General features: G+C 38.7%; 1 long non-coding RNA gene across 1 annotated transcript; it reads left to right on the plus strand.

Moving 5' to 3' along the window:
- Window positions 1–2,523: 2,523 nt before the first annotated feature.
- On the plus strand, window positions 2,524–6,803 carry LOC143851724 (uncharacterized). Its single transcript, XR_013236473.1, has 2 exons — window positions 2,524–2,897; window positions 6,307–6,803. It is a non-coding gene; the product is annotated as an uncharacterized LOC143851724 (long non-coding RNA).
- The last annotated feature ends 2,307 nt before the right edge of the window (window positions 6,804–9,110 follow it).

The raw sequence follows: 9,110 nt of genomic DNA on the forward strand, positions 1-9,110 counted from the left end.
GGCTATTTGATCGGTTCCACTCTCGGTCCCCTACTCGGTTAATTACCATATTATTATTCTACGAGAAAATGTAAAAAATATCATACTACGACTTTTAAATTCCTTAGTTTCAACTGACAATGTCTTACAAATAATGATGTTCAATCGGTCAAATGAGAGTATTTACTCATGGGACCATTCAAAAAGTCATGAGAGAGAGAGAGACAGAGAGAGATATTAAATAACACAATATGGTATTTGCTAGGGATCATCGCAGAAGGCATTTTGCGCCCGGGCTGTTGCATGAGATCGAGGGCAGCCACATAGGCTCACGTTTCGTCTTATGCATTTAATTCATTTGAGATGGCTGCTCTCTCATGCAACATCCGTGCGTAAGATCCCTTCTGTGATGGTCCCTAACAAATCCCATAAAATATTGTCAAAAAGAGAGAAAGCCAGACTACGTATCACAGTTTGTAGGAGTTTTTACACGTCAAGCCCCGTGCGGGCCGGGTGGTACCGCCCTTGATATTTGATCCAACAACAGCTCACTTTTTAAGAGGAGGCTGTTGGATCAAACATCAAGGGTGGTACTTTTTTCATACCACCCACACCGGACTTGACGGTCGGGGCACATCTAGCATGAGGGGAGCCATGGACCCCAATAACTTGCAAAATCCATTTTATATTGCATGGATGTACATGCATGCTTAGCTAGTTTAGTGGCCACGGCCCCCAATGACCAATGCAGAAGTCTAAGTGTTGAAATATGTGGAAATAAATTGATGAAATTTAGTCACATCGGATCTAAACAATCTTGTTTGTTTGAACATGAAGAGATAAAGGCACCATTGCAATTACCGGAAATACTAGGCCCACTAAAGGCACAAAAATAGAGGGCAAATTGAGATCTATCATCGAGATTGATATTTATAAGCTCAAGACACGTAAGTGCTCTAAACATGTTTCGGCTTGTGATCAATCCATAAAAACTTATATAAAATGAATAGGCACTCAAAACAAGTACATGCTCGAGCACCCACATCAGGAGTCAGCCTCGGGGATGTTGTAACTAGGGATGATCTCTCTATACTACTAACCGAATTAATGAATCCGAGAAGTGAGGTCTATCTAAAAGCCGCCGAACTCTTGTTGTTAGGTGGAGGATAGATGCCAAGTCAATCCATGTACTACTATAGGCCATACAATGACTGTATATTTCGATGAGAGAGGCAGAATTCTTCTCTATAAAACAAGCTTGACTTGACTCAACAATGATGTATATGGTAAGGGGAACATGAATCAGATTGGTTCACCAGCCCCGCAAGTGTAAATTCCTAGCTCAGCCCCTGGTACTCGGGCACCATATAATTTCTAGAGGGGAAATGATATCCCCCCCGCCCCCCCACCCCCACCAACATTATTTGTTAGGTTTTAAAGGCAAAGGAAAACGTTAAATGGAATGAATTTATTCTCAAGCAGTGAACCACTCTCACAGAAACCGTTAAAGGGGGGCGATTTTATCCGTTTAGGGGGGAATATCATTTGCCTGTCTCCAGTTTGTAGTTCGAGTGGTATTTCCAATGTTCGCAGGAGGATGGTAGGTTATATTGTCTTGTAAACATATATTTGTGGTAGGTAGTTTGAGTTCAAACTGGAACATAGTTTCTGAACTGATCTTTCATCATGGACTGTAACTTTTCATTTTCATCTGTGGAACCAAGCATTCATTTACCAAAAGTTGGCATTCACTAAGTTGAAGGTGACGCATTAGCCTTATGACTGAGGTTTGAAATGTTAGGAATAGTTTCAATTTTGCTCATTATCTTATGAGAAAAGTGTTTCTGCGCACGTGCAAAGGGAGCTCTGTGCACAAGTGGTTTAAAAAGCCACCGATTGGTCGCTTTTTGTGGACCCCGTAGAGGTGGACCCACCATACAAACCAATAAGTGGCTTCAAGTGCAAAGAAACACTTTCCTCTTATCTTATATCTAAGCCTGGTTGAGTACAAATGATCTTCTTTTCAAGTCAAGCCTTCGCTGGTTAAACCTATCAATCTCTCTGCCAAGATTACTTGAAAGACAGATAACATGCTTTTGTCACAAACAATCATAAGGAAATATCGTTTTATATGTGATCAGGGAATCTAAGCATTTTTAGACAAATAAATGACAATGGTGATAGGCTTATTTTCTAACACTTAATATTATCTAATATTTTATATAAGATTTCTAACACCCTTCCACTTTTGCTTTGTTTTGCTATGGTTGCCCCTAGAATAATTCCTTCTCCACAAAGAAGATTTTTCAAATGTGACACCAAGGCCTTTTTTGAAGCCTTTTTTTTTTTTAAATCTCTAGCTAGATATAAAGCCATTATGGCCATTATTTTGCACATAAGATTACATTCGAAAAATAATTTTAGGGGTATTTTTAAGAGACCATTAGACTTTTGTCATTGGCGTTGTTCACATGTCTAGTTGCTAGGAATTTTTTTTCCATGATAAATCAGTGTCTCCAAGTGGAGTGAGAGGATAGGGCAGGTGGGAGAAGGAGAGATTTGAGAGGGCATGAAGGAATGAATTGAGGGTGCGCAAGTGGCTAAAAGAATTAGGAAAAAGTCGATCACATTTGGAGTGGAGTTTTTTGTTTCTAGACATTTAATGCTTTTCTTGCCCTCAGCTCACTGTGTTCCTCTCGTATTCCGGAAAGCAAATCCCTCTCCCAGCATCGATCACCACATGAGGAAGCTCATTTATCATGAAAATATATTCATGGTAGCCAAATGTGCCCTGAGTCACACCAGCTATAGAGTGGAGGGGATGAGAATGATAATCTATCTCAAGAAGATAGATTCCTAGTATGCCTAGTCACACCAGCTACAGATTGGAGGGGATGACAAAGATAACATATCTCAAGGTTAGAATTTTAACTAGTAATAGGCCTCAATCTTTTTAATTTTGCAAATTTTCTTTTGTTCATTACAATTTATCGTATTTTTAGAGATTATATGAAACAACCAGTTACTCCAAAACCTTAAGCGGTTAGAGTTGGTGTTATTTAATCATTTATACTTCAACAGATTTATTTTTTTAAAAATACACATCATTTTCATTTAAGTTCCTTCCAATCGCAATAAAACTACCGTAAAACAATTTTTTGAGCATAGTAAACTTTTATATAGTAAATTTTCATTTTCCGTTCATCGATTGTGTACGCAGTAAAACGAGATATAAATTTTTCATTTAATAATCCAATTATCACTAATTTTAGGATCTAAAAACTACTCTGAAAACGTCTATTAAGATTTTTGGGCCATGGCATATCTCAATAGGAATCACCTAATCGTGGGTCTCTGCAAAACATTAGTATTATGCTGAACTTACTTTTTTTTAATTACTTTTACCACCTAAAACTCAGTTTATGTACATTGGAACATAGCCTAAAATCAGATGACCTTGAACTTTGCTTTACAAACCTTAAAACCCTTAAAAAACCTTAAATTTTACTTTTGAAAACCAATTGTACCCACCACCCTAATCAAATTCTGAACATTCTTCTAAAATGAAAGGAACCTTACACATATATCACTATCACCACTTAGAACAAATGAACAATTCTACTCTAAATAGCCTGTAATTTTAATTAAAAAGAAGAAACAAACAAAGTTAATTAATATCCTCTCGTACGATATTCCCGTGAAAAGACATCTTTTGCCTTAAATGTGTTTCAGTTCTCGTCAATATGATGATTTCTGGCGTGGAAAAATACAAAAAGCATCAAATCAGATACACCTCATAGCCATCAAAAGCAATTGAAAGGACCCAAAAAAAAAAAATTTGTCTTCACTTACTGTTTTTTCCTTTGTTTTTCTTCTGTTGAGGATTTAGATTTCTATTTTAAGGCCAGTGGACCTTTATAAATATGAGGCTGTGCCTGAGGGGCATGAAATATGTACCACTACGCATACTGTGAGTAGTGTAAGAAGAGGACCAATGTAGAAATTAATGAAGAATAGCTGCCCGTGAGCATGTGGGGTTGATTCGAAACACATGACGTTAGAATTGTGATGATGGCTTCTTAAATTAAAGCAGGTGGGGAGGAGGGGTGGTCACAGACTCTTGCAGGAGAAAAAAATGGATAGAAATAAAAGAAAGGGAAATGGTATTTCCACCCTCTTTTTCACCATTTGCTATGCGTGCAACTCGGGTCGGGTTGGGTCTGGTTGAAGCCAACCCTAGCGCAGCCCGAAGTGGCATTACCTCTACCCCAACACGACCCAACTGGAGCCTTTGGTCGAGGAGGATCAATCCTAACACATCCTGCCTCTAAGTCTCTCAACCCTTACTCAACCCGTCTAACCTGATTTTCTAAATTGATTCTAGAAAAGAAACCACGAGCCTTGTATTTTGAAAATTATGATAAAATTTGGCGGGAGAGGGTCGGGTTCGAGCCGGGCCGAGTTGCCTAATGCCTCAACTTTAGCCCAAATCTGAGATGGCATAACTCAACAGTAACCCAACCCTAGCCGAGCCTCAGGTCAAAGAGGGTCAATCCTAAACCAACCTACCTCTAAATCTCGCAACTCTAATCCAATCCGTCAAACCCGATTTTCTTAATTAGATCAGGTTGGTTTCAATTGAGCCCGGGGCCAAAAAAGAAAAAAGAAAAAAAGCCACAAAACTAATATTTTGAAAATCACAATAAAATTAGGGAAGTGATATATCCGCCCCTTTTATTACTAGGGACACCCATCGCAGTGTATCAATGATTGCAAAAGGGCTGATGTACTTCATGTCTGAAGGATTCAATGGTTATGATTGCCACATACATTGCTGCTAGGTGTCCCAAGTAATCCAAAGGGGCGGATACATCAATTCCCAAAAATTAAGGGGAAGGGGGTCGAGTTGCCCAAAGCCTTTCACAACCCTAACCAACCCAATATGATGAAACCCCAACCCAACCCGAGCTGAAATCGCGTTGAAGCGGGTTCGGGTTGAGCCCGACCCAAGTTGCATCCCTACTGAGTCAATGCACTTATTTCTAAGAAAAGACAAACAAAAGGGTGTTGAGAGTGGAAATATCATTTCCTAAAAGGAAAAATTGGGCGACAAACCAGCACTATTAATTTCCCGACTCTTCTGAGATTGACCTCACATGGCAGGGATCTTTGACCGTGCAGATGAAGGGTTTTTTTTTGGCTTTTGGTTTTGTTTGGGCCTTTGGGTTTTAGCATGGAAGGGACAAAAGGAACAGTCAATGAAGTGCAGGTTTTTCTACGTTTCCATTTGTGAGCAAGTCATAGGCTTTTATTCTCTTCTTTTCTTTGCGAGTTTCTCTTTCTTTGTATCCAAAGGGAAAGAATACTGTGCATTTATGTTATTATCTGATGCTAGAATGCAGGATGTAGTGGATGGTGAATTTCAAGGTCCACAGTCTATTATTACAAACTAACTCAACTTTGGCTCACTTACACCTTCTTCATCTTCTTTGTGTTGTTATATAGAAAGATGAAAAGGAGGGCCACATCTTTAAATAGATATGATCATGACATAAATGCAAATGAGTAAATAAGAGAACCTTATCTGCAATTTAAGAATAAATGAATGAATAAGAGGCTTTCATTAGGGCTATGACCTCTACAGTGAGGCCCACTAGAGAATGGTCAAGCTGAGTGCTACTCATCTTGTAGGGTTTCGATTAGTCTTACATATGATTTCTCTAAATAGTTCTGGATTGAAAATTTGCAAACCCATTCACCATCTATTCTCAAAATACCCTCGACTCATTAAACAGAAATTTTACAGCCATATTTGTACTCTATACCCAAGAGAAAAATGACTCACATCAAGTAAGCAATAAAGTTGTAACACTTTTAAAGCATTGGGCTTGTTTATACTTCCCATTCAATCATAAAAAAGCCCTCAGGGTCAGCCACTAAGTGCAAATTAGCAACTTTATTAATCCCATCAATTTATTCCCAGGATGCCCCCACACTTTTCTTGAGTCTTACTACCTCACACCAAGCAGTCAAAGTCACTCTCTCTAACCATTAGAATTCATGTGGTACATTTACTTAATTGTATACACCTTTAATCCTATGAGTTTGAGTGCACTTTGAAAGAAGGGAAGGGAAATTTTTCTTCAGTGCTTTTATTGCAAGGGATCTGTAATTATAGCCAACAGTCATATTCTATTCTGTACATTGCTCTTTCTGAAATGGACAGCTCAACCCCAAATTCTTGCCCAATGTGCCCTTGTCTCTTTTTTTTTTCTGCCAAGCTCGTGTATAAATGAATGCCTCACCTTATGATTTACTCCTCCACAGAGTGCAACAACTGGGGTGTAGATTGTAGAAGGCAAGAGCCATGGGCTGTAAATCTTGTAGAGAGCTTCGGAATCTTGCCATGCAGAATTTTCAGTCCTTGGTTCGTGTAGATTTTGAAGATGTTGCATGGAAAGAAAGCACAAGATTTAGATTCTGGTAAAGACCTTGGCGATATCTCTCCTGAGCTTCTCCTCGTTTCCCACTACCAGGGCGGTTGGATTTTTCTTGACCTTGCAAGCCCAAACATGTAGCCCCTCCTCTCGTGCTGCTCTACTAGTCTTATATGAGACTATCGCTGTAAGATTCCGAATCCGGGCTCGTGGAAATCGCCCTCTCCCTTCTATCCCTCCTGAGCTCTCTCTCCCTCTCTCATGCCTCTCTAACTTGTAATTGCGTGTTATTACTCTTATTTATAGTGTTAGGTACTTGTATAAAAATAATTTGTTGCAAGGTCTTTTTGCTGGGTGCTAATTAATGAGCGAAAGCTTCATCTTCTACTATTACAGACCTGTTTGTTGATGGGCTTTAACTACTTTCATCTTCTGATTTCATAAAAGAATGACTGCTTTCGCATCTTTTATTCTTGCAGTAACAAGAAGTATGTCAATATCATCTTACCCATAGAAAAATGAGTGAATAAGAAAATGACTACCCAGCATGAAAATGGAATGTTAAGATTATTGAAGTGTATTAAGGATAATGAGCTAAGAATATCATTTTCTAAAACTGGGGAGAGAGAGAGAGAGAGAGAGAGAGAGAGAGCTGATTTGGACTGTCAGTGAGTGGAAAGTGTAACAGCTAGTAGACAGACATGGATGGGTGTTTGATAAGCAAAGAATACATGGTAAGATGGGATCGATACTCCCGTCTAATCAATCTCTTATTGTGTGCTTGGAATTCTATGCAACTTCAATCAATACTTGTCAATTTCTTAATATGTGCTTGGAATTCAACCTCACTTTTCAGAGAGGAAGGAAAAATTTGAGGGTTTTTTCTCCTGCATTAGATGATCCTAACCTCCTATTAGGAAAGTTTTTTACACTACTGCTTTTTTTTAATGTTTGAACCCACATTTTTGCCCCAGTGAAGGTTTTTTTTTTTTCTTTTTTGAGTTGAGTTCTATGATTTCTATCAATGGTCGGGTTCAACAAATGAATGATTTGGATTAGGGAACAAGTGGACCCACATGTACTTTTGCCCAAACTGGTCTACTCCCCTGTATTTTATATGGGCACTGGTCTCTTACATTTTCCTTGTTTGCTGCTTTCGTTCACAAAAACTAATATCATCTAACCCTAGAAGTTTAAAATATAGAGGATTCGGTATCAAAACAAAGGAGTGCAGGTATCAACTCCTTTTTTCAGATAGTAAGATTTTTCCCTGGGTGCATGTTGAAAGTTTCTATCATAGAACTCATCCCGGAGTGCTTGGCTCGGGTGGGGATTCTCTCTCTCTCTCTCTCTCTCTCTCTCTCTCTCTCTCTCAATAATAAAGAAAAATAGAATGTAATTCATGATCATGCTAACAGGGAGCAGATCCAATACCAAGACTACTTTAGCACCTTCCATGCACATTTCCTTAGTTGACTCTAGATTGGATCATCTCACATATCATTACCATACACACGGTGACAAAAAAAAAAGATGATTTGGCCATGCTGTTAATCATTCATGATGAAAAAATCCCAGTGATTAGATGATCCTAACATTCAATTGATGCATTTTTGCCCAATGAATGTTTACCATTTACCAATTTTGTTCAACGGCAGCCAAGTATAAGATCCAATTGGTGTAATGTTATAATATCAATAATGTAAAAAACATCAAAAGTTGTTGATTATATGATCCAGTTGTTGATTTATTTGTGGCTGCTTGATGTAAGGAGGCATTGGTTAAGGACTGCTATGATAGAAGTGGTGACAGGGTGATTTGGAGTCCGGCTTTTAGAAAGAATCTCTTTGATCGGAAATTCCATCAGTGGCTAGGCTTGTTGAGTTGCTGGAAGGATGCTACGTAAAAAGGTCTAGGGTTGATAAAAGGGTTTGGATCTGGGATTCTATTGGGGTTCTTACTATGAAATTATTCTTCCATTAGCTTGTGCCTTGTCTTGCATCCTCCATTGAAGTTAAAGTATGGAGGATTCATGCCCCTCCCAGAGTTTGCATTCTTGGGCGGGCTGCTTCCTGTGGTCGTATTTGTGAAACAACCAGTCACTCCAAAAGCTTAAGCTGTTGGAGAAGGTGTTATATATTAAATCTTTTATATTTTAACACCCCCTCACGTGTGACCCCTCTTTCTTTTAGTTGGCCTACACGTGGCACATTGGGCCCTCTTTTGGGTTTGGTCATTGCATGTGGATTTTTGCTATCAAGGAGGTTTGAAGTCCGAACTTTTGGCTCTGATATCATGTGAAACGACCAATTACACCAAAAGCTTAAGCTAATGGAGATGGCATTATTTATTCTTTTATACTTTAAAACTCCCCCTCACGCATAGCCCCCTTTTTTTAGGGTTGGCCTACATGTGGCCCCTCTTTTGGGTTGGCCATTACATGTGGAATTTTTGCTATCAAGGAGGTGAAGACCTTTGGCTCTGATACCATGTGAAAACTACTGGTCACTCCAAAAGCTTAAGCCGATGGAGATGGTGTTATTTATTCAATTATACTTTAACAGTATTCAAACAATTCAATGTAACAACTATATTTTGCTCATCCCGCTTTATTTAAAAAAAAAAAAAAAAAAACTGTATTCAAACGATTGATTTCTTTCATACTCGGTATTTGGATAGTTGATCAATGCGCCT

This window comes from Tasmannia lanceolata, unplaced genomic scaffold (assembly GCF_043159265.1).
Source record: "Tasmannia lanceolata isolate RefF3 unplaced genomic scaffold, GAP_Taslan_0.1 ptg000018l, whole genome shotgun sequence".
In the NCBI taxonomy this organism is placed as follows: Eukaryota; Viridiplantae; Streptophyta; class Magnoliopsida; order Canellales; family Winteraceae; genus Tasmannia; species Tasmannia lanceolata.